Source organism: Schistocerca cancellata, chromosome 9 (assembly GCF_023864275.1).
Source record: "Schistocerca cancellata isolate TAMUIC-IGC-003103 chromosome 9, iqSchCanc2.1, whole genome shotgun sequence".
Lineage (NCBI taxonomy): Eukaryota > Metazoa > Arthropoda > Insecta > Orthoptera > Acrididae > Schistocerca > Schistocerca cancellata.
In genome coordinates, this window is record NC_064634.1 from 443,024,957 (window position 1) to 443,037,252 (window position 12,296).

The window sequence follows — 12,296 nt, forward strand, 5'->3', positions numbered from 1 at the left end:
ATCTTCGTAGTGTAGTGATTTTAATGGCCAGAACTGTAGCATTTTCGTTTCCGCCAGTTTACGTGCTGCCGATAAGTAACGGCTCTCTCTGTGCAAACTTGACGTTGGTTGGCCTTTAGTAGGTGTAGCTATTAATGGATCAATTTCAGCCTTACTTTGCAGCTCCTGGCTATTCGTATAGTCTCTGATCCGGCTCTATAAGGTGCTTGCGACATACGGTTAATTTACGTCACGCACATTTGATAGGTGGTTTCAGCATGATCGCTTAACTTGGACGTGTACACTTTGTACTGATTGTAGAAACGTTGGTTGTTTTGTAATCGTATTTATTTTGAGTTTATTTCACTTTGTATAACCAGTTTCATTTTATGGGTCTTAATGTGAGAGATAATTTAATTTGTTTTTAGAATGAATTTTTCACTCTACAGCGGAGTGTGCGCTGATATGAAACTTCCTGGCAGATTAAAACTGTGTGCCTTTCGCAAATTGGAGACGAGGTACTGGCGGAATTAAAGCTGTGAGGACGGGGCGTGAGTCCTGCTTGGGTAGCTCAGTTGGTAGAGCACTTGCCCGCGAAAGGCAAAGGTCCCGAGTTCGAGTCTCGGTCCGGCAACAGTTTTAATCTGCCAAGAAGTTTCAATTTAATTTGCTGTTCCACCTGAAGATAGGTGGAACCTATCTTCAGCAATAAAAATTTTGTACAACTGTAGCGGAAGTTTCAGTTGTGGACTATTTACATAACAGTTATCACTGTCTTACTGACAGAAATTTATGAAATCCACTTCTTCAATTAGAGAGAAAAAAGAGCTTGAATATCATTATGTATATAGACTGACGAGATGAGTGCAAGAAAAGAATCCTGTTCACTTAATAAATTCAAAACCAGTTACGATACATATAAAGTGTTACTTAAACGTAAATCAATGTTACACTTAGTTAAAGTTATACTGCGGTTATGAGACGGTGAAAGCTTGTGCCCTATGTTCCTTTCTAAAGATCATATAAAAATGTGCAAAACTAATGCTATGACGCTGAATAACAGTATTATAGTTATCACTCATTTTACAAAATGTTAGACTTAAGACACAATCAATTGCTCAATGTGTCTCAAGCATAGAATATTATGCTTTTAGTGATTCTGAGTGGTGATTTATTTGACGAACTTGTTCAACCAGTAAGTGGCAATAGTGCTGTGGCATATTTTAGACTACTCACTGCTTTTGAACATATGTGTGGTTCTGAAAGCACCCTTGAAGAATGCTTTCAGGTAAGGGTAGTTGCAAATTTACATTATTTGTTGTTTTAATGCTTACGAGGTGCTAGAAATGCTATTCACTACAACTAACTGTGTGGCTGATATGAGTAATTATCCCATTTAGGCTTTACGCCGGTCTTGCTTTTCACGTAATCATATCAGCGTGTCATGACAAAATGTAACCTTTTCCACTACTTTTTTAGTAACTGTTGAAAGAGTTATAAAGACCTCACTGAGTTATTACTAGCTGCATTCATACCTTTCAGACACTACAGTTGCAAGAAATACCACGAAAAACAGAACACACTTACCGACGGTATCTTCTCCTGGTCGCTTCCAAATTGTCGAAGCTCTCATCCATAAGGTAAAGGCGCAACCCACGCATAGCATTGCTGAGGTGGCACTCCCAGTCGTAATCTACGATGTCAAAGGGAAACAGCTTTTTGTCGGCTGTACCAAGACGGCCAAGCAGGGTCACCACATTGTCATCTTTAAATGACCATTCTTTAGTCATGAATGGCTCCAGAGCTTGTGAGACCCCATGTATACGCGAGTACATGTTCCACAGTCTGAAACATCGAAGTGTCGTCAGTACTTCAAACCAAATCTATCAGTTGCGATTCAGTATGACGGCGAAAGTAATATAAGGCAGATTACAACTAAGGTACACGTCACAATGTCGTTACAGAATCCTTATTTGGCTATGGTTTGCGATATGAGGAACAGAATGAAACATTGCGCCAGCACAAATTTCACTAAACATGCGTATTTCGAAGGAGGTCGTGGATCCAGAATGAGATTTTCACTCTGCAGTGGAGTGTGCGCTGATATGAAACTTCCTGGCAGATTAAAACTGTGTGCCGGACCGAGACTCGAACTCGGGACCTTTGCTTTTCGCGGGCAAAGGTCCTGAGTTCGATTCTCGGTCCGGCACACAGTTTTAATCTGCCAGAAAGTTTCGAGGTCATGGATATTTACGTCTTCGGCAGAGAAACGGGTAAATAACATGTATGACACACATTTTCACGCAACATCTTGGAAAATCTTGGTATTTAATCTGGCGCCAAGTCTCTCCTTCCATTACCGGACAAATAACGGTGGCATATATGGATACTGGATCACCTCCGATCTGTAACATTATAAAGCAGATTATACGTATGAAGCGCTCGCTACTCTTCAAATGATGCTGTTGCCACAGAAAGTATTTAATGATAAGTTTGCCAGTTTCGGGTTGGCTGACTGCTACAGCAGTGACTGAAATGACTGAACTTCTATTCACGATACTCTCCGAGGAATACATTCATGTTTTGGTAGAATGTATGCTGCCAACCTTCTAGTCGCTCTGTTCAGTAATGGAGAAACCTATAGTCGACCTCATGTAAGATTATAACCGCTTGTAAAGATTAGAAACAACCTACAGTTAGGTCAACAGACCTCCAGAAGAATAGGCGTAGGGGTGTCTCGAAAAGTCTCCAAAAGTAAATCCAGTTGAGTATGGTTGGTCAGTGACAGTTCAAGACAACAAACTGTGTCAGTAATCCATCGAAGAGAGTCTTTGTGATCACGTTTTTACTATGTGGAAGAGCACTGGCCAACATCAACTTCCAGTGTTCCTCCAACCCTCAAATACTCATTGAATGGTGGTTCAAATGGTTCAAATGGCTCTGAGCACTATGGGACTTAACATCTTAGGTCATGTCACCTAGACTTGGAACTACTTAAACCTAACTAACCTAAGGACATCACACACATCCATGCCTGAGACAGGATTCGAACCTGCGACCGTAGCGGTCGCGCGGTTCCAGACTGAAGCGCCTTTAACCGCGTGGCCACACCGGCCGGCTCATTGAATGGTGTCGCTGTGAGAAACGATTGTTGTCGTATTAAAATAAAATAAGCTACTTTTATTTTAAATTTAGCCATTTTCACACCCATCTTTTAGTTTGTGTTCGTAAAACAATGCTTTCCCTCCCACAACCTTGAAGCCTAAATCGTTTATGTCAACGGATATTTGTAAACCTCACACGCTTAGCAAAATAATGTTTTTCATTTTATCTTTGTTGTTTTTATGTTTTTCATTTTTCTTATTGTTTAGTAAAATGTGGTCATTGTGTTCCAGCAATAAAGCATTTTTTTTTTAAGTTTTACTATTGCATTGTAATAAATGTTCCAGTAGTACTCACTGGAAGGTTAGTATTACTTTGTAATTACAGTTTTCATCTCAGTATAACCGAAACGACGACGGAAAGTTTCTTGATCCTCCCCATAGAGAGCAATCTTATCAAATTTTTTTTGGCATATATTCTTTGCAATCGACAATTAAAAGTTTAATCCGAGCAATACAACACATTTTATATAATATATACTACCAAGTGGGATAGTTATGCCCACCACAAAATAAAATTAAAAAAAGCCAATTTCGTTTGAAATTTTTATTATTAACAACATACTTTTTAAACAGGTATTGCTGTATAACTATGGTCCATAACCGACTACCGACTACCTTCTTTCTCCATCTTAGCAATACCAACTCATTCCCCGTAATTTGTGCACTGAGTAGGGAGGGAGTGCGGGGTGAGGGGGATGGGGGGGGGATGGGGACAGGACATTGAAAAAAATTTTAAAAATACAGATTTCGATAACTGTGGCTGACATTTGTTCACAACATGCTTTTTAAAGACATATAGATGTTTAAGTTGGGTCCTGAACGTGAAAATGTGCATATGACATTTGCTGCAAAACATCACATTCTCTACTAAGACTTAGATTTATGTGCATGGTTTCAATGAAAAAGTTAATTGAGTTAATATATTCTAGTATAAGAAATCGTTGAACACAAGAAATACTTTCCTAAAAAATTTAAAATGTGAGGTACATGAATAGATTGCAATATTTTCAAAAGGTGAGCGTACAGAACACCCCGCCTCCTTTGTATTGTGAGGGTTTAAATCAGTGGCGACTAATGAGTATACATTGTTGGTGCTCACAAATTTTTAGATTCAGTTAAATTTGAGAATGTGAAATTAGTAGCATCTGTTTTATAGCAATTATGCTTATGAACAAGTTTATACAACTACAGTTACTGCCAATAATGATAATAATAATAATAATAATAATAATAACACGGTGCATAACTTATCAGACTAAATAATAATAATAATAATAATAATAATAATAACACGGTGCATAACTTATCAGACAAAAGATTGAATTGTTTTTCTGCAATTTTGTTGTTTTGTACACAAGTACAGTTTGGGGCAGTAACGAAATAATGTGTTACCTTTCACAACTCTCCATTTCCAATTTTTGTGTAAGTGGGAGTTTTCGTGCTTTTCCGATTGTTTGGTCAAATGTAGAAGATCCCTAACAGATGTATTAGTTCAAGAATTTACTTCTGGGCTGAAAGTCAGATATTCTTATTCTGCACCCACACAATAACTACACAATACTACACAATAACTATACTATACAATAACTATACTATACAATAACAATAACTATACAATACTATACTATACTATATACTATACTATACTATACATACTATATATATATATATATATATATATATATATATATATATATATATATATACTACACAATAATTCCACAATAACTTTTTGTCAGACATTCGCCTGTAGTCACGCGTATTTGATGTCATCACTCGTTCAGTCAAAGGATAAATCCTCGGAGGCCCTAGTTCCTTTGCCTCTAAGTTTTCCTAGTAGTTTACTTTTCTGTTCCCAGAATGAGATTTTCGCTCTGCAGTGGAATGTGCTGTGATATGTAACTTCCTGGCAGATTAAATCTGTGAGTCGAACTCGGGACCTTTGCCTTTCGCGGACAAGTGCTTTACCGACTGAGCTACCCTAGCACGACTCACGACCCGCCTTCGCATCTTTAACATTTGAAATAGATTCAACATAGTTCATGTTCATATTGCACACTAAAGCCGATTCCTACACAGTTAACAACCAAGTGCAAACACAAAGTGTCATTTGCAGGAATGATTAAACACAAGTATTAATATCTACCAACATGGTCACTTGACTAGAATACAAATGAATGTCTGAGATCCATAAGTACACTGTCGTCGATCCCACATTTAAATGAATATCAGAGAAACCAGTTTTTCAGATTTTCATGAATTTTCATATATACAATGTGAGCCTATAGTGCAGATAAAACTGACTCACCATAAGATCAACAGATTTCAAAAGCATGAATAAATGCTACAGTCTCATAACTGACGGTGATGTGCTTTAGGCCCTTTTGTTTCTCAGCGCCCCAAATGGATTACTGTATGATAAAAGTCATAGGTTAATATACTACAACACATTCATAAACCCACAAAATAGGTTTATTGTCAACACATCTCTAACATATACAGATAGTATTTAGTGGACGAACTAGCGTGTCTGAGTATTGTGCTATCACCTAGCAGGATTTATGCCGAGCGAACGGCTGAAGTGTGCTACCACCTAGTGGCACTGACGTGAACTTCTAGTTAAGTGTCAAGGGCTAGCTGTGCTCGTCGTGAACTGTGCACGTTGTTTATCAAATCTCTATGTATAAGGCAATTACGTCAAGCAAGTTGCGCATTCACGGAAGCTCCTTAGAACGTGCACAACAGAAGGTATGCTCCCGACCCTAAAGCCAAGTTTCATAGAGTCTAGAGGAGCAGCAGCGTGGCTGATTTAAGTGCTGTATCTTTCAGATTCGGCATCTATGTTACGTTTAACAGCATTCAAAGAGAAATAACGAATAAATCCCCAAGGTGTCGAAAGTTAGAATGTTCACATCATTATGTGCACTTCCACAGCAGCCGCCACTGGTAAATGAAACGTCGTGTGGCTATGGCCTCCCGGCGAGTAGAGCGGTCGTCCGTGTTTAAAGTAATAGTGGCAGACTCAAAAATAATAATGGCAACAATATATGTGGGAATTCAGGAAATTCAACCACAAACAGTTAATGCGGATGTTGAAATATCTGATGTGGAAAATTAACTATCTACACAGCTAATTATGTAAACTGGGCATTTTGGTAAATCTGTGAGGCACCTGAGTAATAAGATACAGACCAATGTGAACTCTGCCAAACTGCACAAACCATATAATTATGTGGATATGATCAGAGCTCACAGTATAATAGGAAATTTAGAAAGTGAGAGTAAATATAGAAGTGGTTGCTGTCGAAACGAACTTGTGTGAAATACTAGTTAGGAAACCAGAAGGAAATCCGTTATTAGTATGTAGAATAGAGTCAAAGTCAACTGCTGACTGCCTGATAAAAACGGACAGCTAGCAAAAGCGGAAAACCAAACACAGGAATTTGGTGAAAAGTTATATGTGTGTTTGGATGGTAAGGAAAAGGTCATGAAACAACATAATACACTGACCACCAGGTCAGAGTTGAAGAAATAAAATTTGTGCGTCTGGGTAAGGTGAGGGGCTCTAGAAAGAATAATTGATTCTGCATCTGGTAATGGTCATTAAACAGTTGAAAGAGAATTACAAAACGCATAGTACTGCAGCTGAGAAATATGGTGTAGTGTCAGATAATTTAAAGGAGAAACATAACTCCAAGATGGGAACCAGCAAAATATTCCTAAAATGCAGTAACTTTAGTAAGTATTTTTTCAATCGAGATTCGTGTGTCTTCTTTTAAGCTATAGCGTGCAATAGATTTTTTAGGAGATGCAACCTTAATCAGTGTGGAAAGGAATGAAGAATTGTGACAATAAATTGCAATAGTATACCAATATTTAGCCACAAAATTTTGCGTACATCAAAGAGCTCTCTGCTTGTGGGATGGTGGCAGAATTTAACCTACAGGAGTCAAAAACGGTAAGAAGTCTGTTTGGTTGCGTTTCCTCCAGCTCAGCAAAATTATACATTTTGGCAAGAGAACACAATAGATATTTGTATAACGTATGTTAATAATAACACATAAATATGTGCAGGTGAGACAAGTGATCGATTTACAAATGCTTTTCAACTCTTCAAGAATTATTCAAGTATGGAGACACTAACGTTGCCATCCCCTATCCAGTTTGCCAGTAAATGGAGCTTGTGCCAGCAGGACAAAGGCAAATATGGAAAAACGTGACGCATTACACGAATGATATGTAAACACAATATTAAGAAATATGACTGAAGAGGAAGACCGTAATCTACTGTATAAAGTAATTAATACTCAATTCTCAACAAATGTAGCAGGTCAGGGGTCTGTTTAGTAGAGTAGTTAACACTGGCATGAGATGAGGCTGTGCCTACTTCAGAACTCCAGTATGTGGGTGTTTGGAGACTTCAGGAATCAGTCAGAAGGTGAATGTGGTCACAACACTTTATCATCATACTCTTCTCTTATATCTGCGATGTCTTCACCGCTAGTAGGCCACTGAGCCTGCCTATTTTAAGTGTTCTTGCGCAAGGTTGCTTCGCCATCTGGCAGTAGTGGCATGCACAGACATTTGAGGCAATGCTGCTTGGATGCGGCACCGGAGTCTTGTCACACATTGACTTAAGGTGGGGTGTCGCGAATACCAGAAAAACAAGCCAAATTCAGTAGTATAGTGCAACATAATTTCATAGCCAGAGCAGCAGAGGTGCGTATTTGACTGGACGCAACTGCTATTTACTATTTGTCCTGCCAATAAGAGATGACTCCTTAGCATCATGAGGCTCGGAGTAAGTGAGGAAAACTAACCTTTGAACACAGTCAGGTTCGAAATATCATGCGTGTACACTAAGCAGGTGCCACTTGCTCCCGTGTGATTTCCCCCTCCCCATATACATAAGGGTAGAAACTTAGAGAATGATGGGGGCGTGGCACCAACAAAACGGCTACCCACCCTTTTCTAGTGCAAGGTTTGGGGTTGGTTTTAGTACCACTAGGTGGAGGAACCGGCTAAATAGAGTACAGGAATCGACAGAAGGCCCCTGCACCCCACCATCGCAGAGCCAGAGGGTCCTCACATCGTGCCATTGCAGCTCCAGAGGGTCTTCGCACAGAACCCCAACAGAACCAGAGGGTGGGTGCAGCGCACCATCGAGGGGTCAGAGGGGTGTCGCACCAATCCATCGCAGAGCCAGAGGGGCGTCGCAACTCGTCATTGCAGAGCCAGAGGGCCATCGAACTGTGCAATTGCAGAGGGTCGTCACACCATGCCATTTCAGAGCCAGAGGGACATCGCACCACGCCATTGCGGAACCAGAGGGGCATCAGACCGTGCCATCGGGTGGCCAGAGGGATGGCACAATGAATCATCACGGAGCCAGAGGGGTGTAGCAACGCAGCTTCGCATAAAATGAGGGGCGTCGCACCTCGTCGTCGCAGGGTCAGAGGGGCGTCACATCTTGCCATCGAATGGCCAGAGAGGTGGTGTACATCATCGTGGAGCCAGAGGGGTGTCGCAGCGCGCTATTGCACAGCCAGAGGGGCATCGCACCTCATCATCACAGAGCCAGTAGGGCATCGCACAGTGCCATCGCATGGCCAGAGGGGCATCGCACCGCGCTATTGCAGAGCCAGAGGGCGTCGGAACTTCTCATCGCAGAGCCAGAGGGGCATCACACCGTGCCATCGGATGCCAGAGGAGTGGCGCATCGCATCATCGAGGAGAAAGAGGGTTGTCACACTGCGCCATTGCAGAGCCAGACGGGCGCTGCACCGTGCCATCAGATGGCCAGAGGGGTGGTGCACACATCATCACGGAGCCAGAGGGGTGTCGCACTGCGCCACTGCAGAGCCAGAGGGGCATCGCACGTCATCATCGTAGAGATAGATTGGCGTCGCACCGTGCCATCTGATGGCCACAGGGGTGGCACACCACATCATTGTGGAGCAAGAGGGGTGTCGCAGTGCGCCATTGCAGAGCCAGAGGGGCGTCGCACCTCATCATTGCATAGCCAGAGTGGTGTATCATCGTGCCATCAGATGGCCAGAGGGCTGTCATACTGCATCATCACAGAGCCAGAGGGGCGTTGCACCACGACATTGCAGAGCCAGAGGGTCATCACATCTCATCATCGCAGAGCCATATGGGGCGCAACTTGTGATCGGAGAGGCAGAGGGGCGTCGCACCTCGTTATCTCAGGTACAGAGGGATGTCGCACCATGCCATTGGATGGCCATAGGGCTGTCGCACCGCATCATCATGGAGCCAGAGGGGTGTTGCACCGCGCCATTGCAGAGCCAGAGGGGCGTCGCACCTCATCGTCGCCGAGACGGAGGGGAATCGCACAACGTCATCGCAGAACCAGAGCGGCGTCGTACCTCGTCATCGCTGAGCCAGAGGGGTGTTTAACCGTGCCATGGGATAGCCAGAGGGCTGTCACATTGTGGAGCCAGTGAGTCATCACACATCGTCATCCTAGTGCCATAGGGGGTTGCACCTCGTCATCGGAGAGGCAGAGGGGCATCGCAGCTCGTCATCGCAGAGTCACAGGGGCGTCGCAACTCATCAGTGCAGAGCCAGTGGGGTGTTCCGTAAGTTGGGCGTCAGAGGACATAGTTCTTTCTGGTATCACATTTTTAGAGTGGAAATCAATAACGGGCTAAGTGCCAGTAAATTGTTTCCAGGTTATTCTTTTTTTTACTCTGACCTTACGCCCAGTATATTATTTCTTTATTTGATGAAAGAGAAGCACACTCGTCAGCCACATGAGTGCATGCAAATAATTCAATGGCGACAAGTGAAAATTTTTGCCCGGCTGGAACTCAGTCACGGATTTCCCGCTTTAAGCAAGCGGCCACCTAAACCGCTTTAGCTACCCGAGTCTGCAACACATGAGACCCAAATTACCAACTTGTCGTACATTACTTCTGTAGCGCCCCGGTAATTATTCTCCTCTTTGCTCGCAGCATCTCGCATTACCCGCTCAAGAGGGTGGACCTACTGTGCACCCACACTGCAGGTATCATGAAATACTTCAAGGCTTAAATACTGCTATTATAATCGCATATGGGAGAAAGAACAGAAAGCAGATATAATATCACTATTTCTTTATTGTCCATTCCAGGTTGTACAGTTAATTAGTTGCAGTCTTGCTGACTTGCCTGGTGCTCTCCTGTTCTTGACACACATTTTCAGGTCCATATTTTTTGTGCACCGGCCTTTTATTTTACATATGAAGAAACGCGAGTAACGTTTCCTTAAGCTTTAACAAAGCTCGTGGGATCGAATTTGCCGCATTGTGTTATTAATAAATGATTTTAAACCTGATAAGTATTTACCCACCCACAACTATCTACCACTTTTCTCTTTCAACGTTTCCTATGCCACTCATGTTAATCCTTCAGCGATTAATCCGAACCGAAAATTCCGTATTAGCTGTCAGCTTTCCGCTGATGACGTGGCGATCATCCACGTCGCTGAATCAAACTGTGGCATTAAATCATTATTTTTGACGAATCGCATAAGAAGTATCATTCCAACCTACCGGAAGAAAATACAAGAATCTATACTCCCAAACCCAAAGAACAAGTCTGATGCGAAGTTATTGTTACCTAGATCCTTGAATATGTCTAATTTCTCAAGCACGTTGGATGTGATGTTTTAAGCGTTAAAATTAATCGGATCTGGTGAATGTGTGTTACAGTCCTTATAATTGCAAAAATGAAAACATCTTGAAGGAGAGAATCCTAATTTGTATGATATGAATTATTTGTAGTGTGAACTCAAGAACGTCCTTTTGAGGGCTGTTGCATGAATTTGAAACTTTAAACACGATTTCTCGATGTATAAATAAATATAAATGTATCATAAATAAATTACCTCTTTCCCAAACTAACAGCTATGTTCATGATATCAGTCTGGAAATAAGAACAATCTTCATAAAAATTTTAAGTCATCTACTCTGGGTTAGGGGAATGTCCAGTACTCAGTAAACAAATTTTGAGTAACCTGCCACAGAAATAGCTGTAGTTTAGCTTCTCACATGGTTCAGTTTAAGAGACGCCTAAAGGATTTATTGAGGCAACTCCTTCTAAACTATTGACCAATTTTAGTAGCTCATTTCCATGTATACAAGTTCTGTGTATGTTAAATGACGCAAGTAAATATCTCAAAAAAATCATTGTACAGAAAAATGTTCTTGGCGAAAAGTTAATACTAGTAAATCGAACATCTGTCAGTGCTACAACTGGCCACGTCCTAACCACCCCTACTGTGTGAGTTGAGTCCCCTTGCCTTTCACGATTGTGGTGCTTATTTCGGTGAATCCCCTTGCCTCTCACTACTGAGATGCTGTCTCCTTGCCTCTCACAATTGGGGTGCTTGATTTCGGTGAATCCCCTTGCCTCTCACCATTGGGGGTGTTTGATTCCAGTGAGCCCCATTGTCTCTCACAATTGGGTGTTTCATTTCGGAGAGTCCGCTTGCGTCTCACCATTGGGGTATTTGATTTTGGTGAGCCCCATTGCCTCTCACCATTAGGGCGCTTGATTTCTTTGAGTATCCATGGCAGGTGTATGTGTCACTGTTACTTAGTGGACATTTTATCTGACTACAAGTAGTTGTGGTTTGTATTTCGCCGGTAGCAGCGTAGCAGCCAGTGTCAGAGCTGCTGCTGAAACACACACAGAAATCAGTCACCCTATTGGCGGGGTTCATGGCCGGCCGCCGAAATCAAGCATTCCGATGGTTTGCGTGTTCACTACCATCAAGCCCATAAGCAACAGAAAGCTACGTTACCATACAAGTAACTTATATGTCAAAATAATCAACCTCTAACAATATTATTTGTACTGTACAATCACATTTGCAACACTCAAGTATTGTCTGGACATGAATGTCAATTGTTAGAACACAAAGATTTACATTTACATCGTAAATGAAATGCAGAGTTAAACGTGTCAGTTCTTAATTGTAAAAACAGGCACTACTGATATTTGTCGAATACTGCGTCATCTGCCATGAATGGAAACAATGATCTGAGTAAACAATATGAATTCTTTTGGCGTGGAATCCGAATATGCAATAAATACGGGGTTACCATATGAAAATATAAAGTTGACCCCACCCACGCAGGAGCAGTGG

General features: G+C 41.8%; 1 non-coding gene across 1 annotated transcript; it reads left to right on the forward strand.

Annotated features, from left to right (window-relative positions):
- Nucleotides 1-538: 538 nt before the first annotated feature.
- Trnas-cga (transfer RNA serine (anticodon CGA)) lies at nt 539-613 on the forward strand. The gene has a single exon. It is a non-coding gene; the product is annotated as a tRNA-Ser (tRNA).
- Nucleotides 614-12,296: the final 11,683 nt, after the last annotated feature.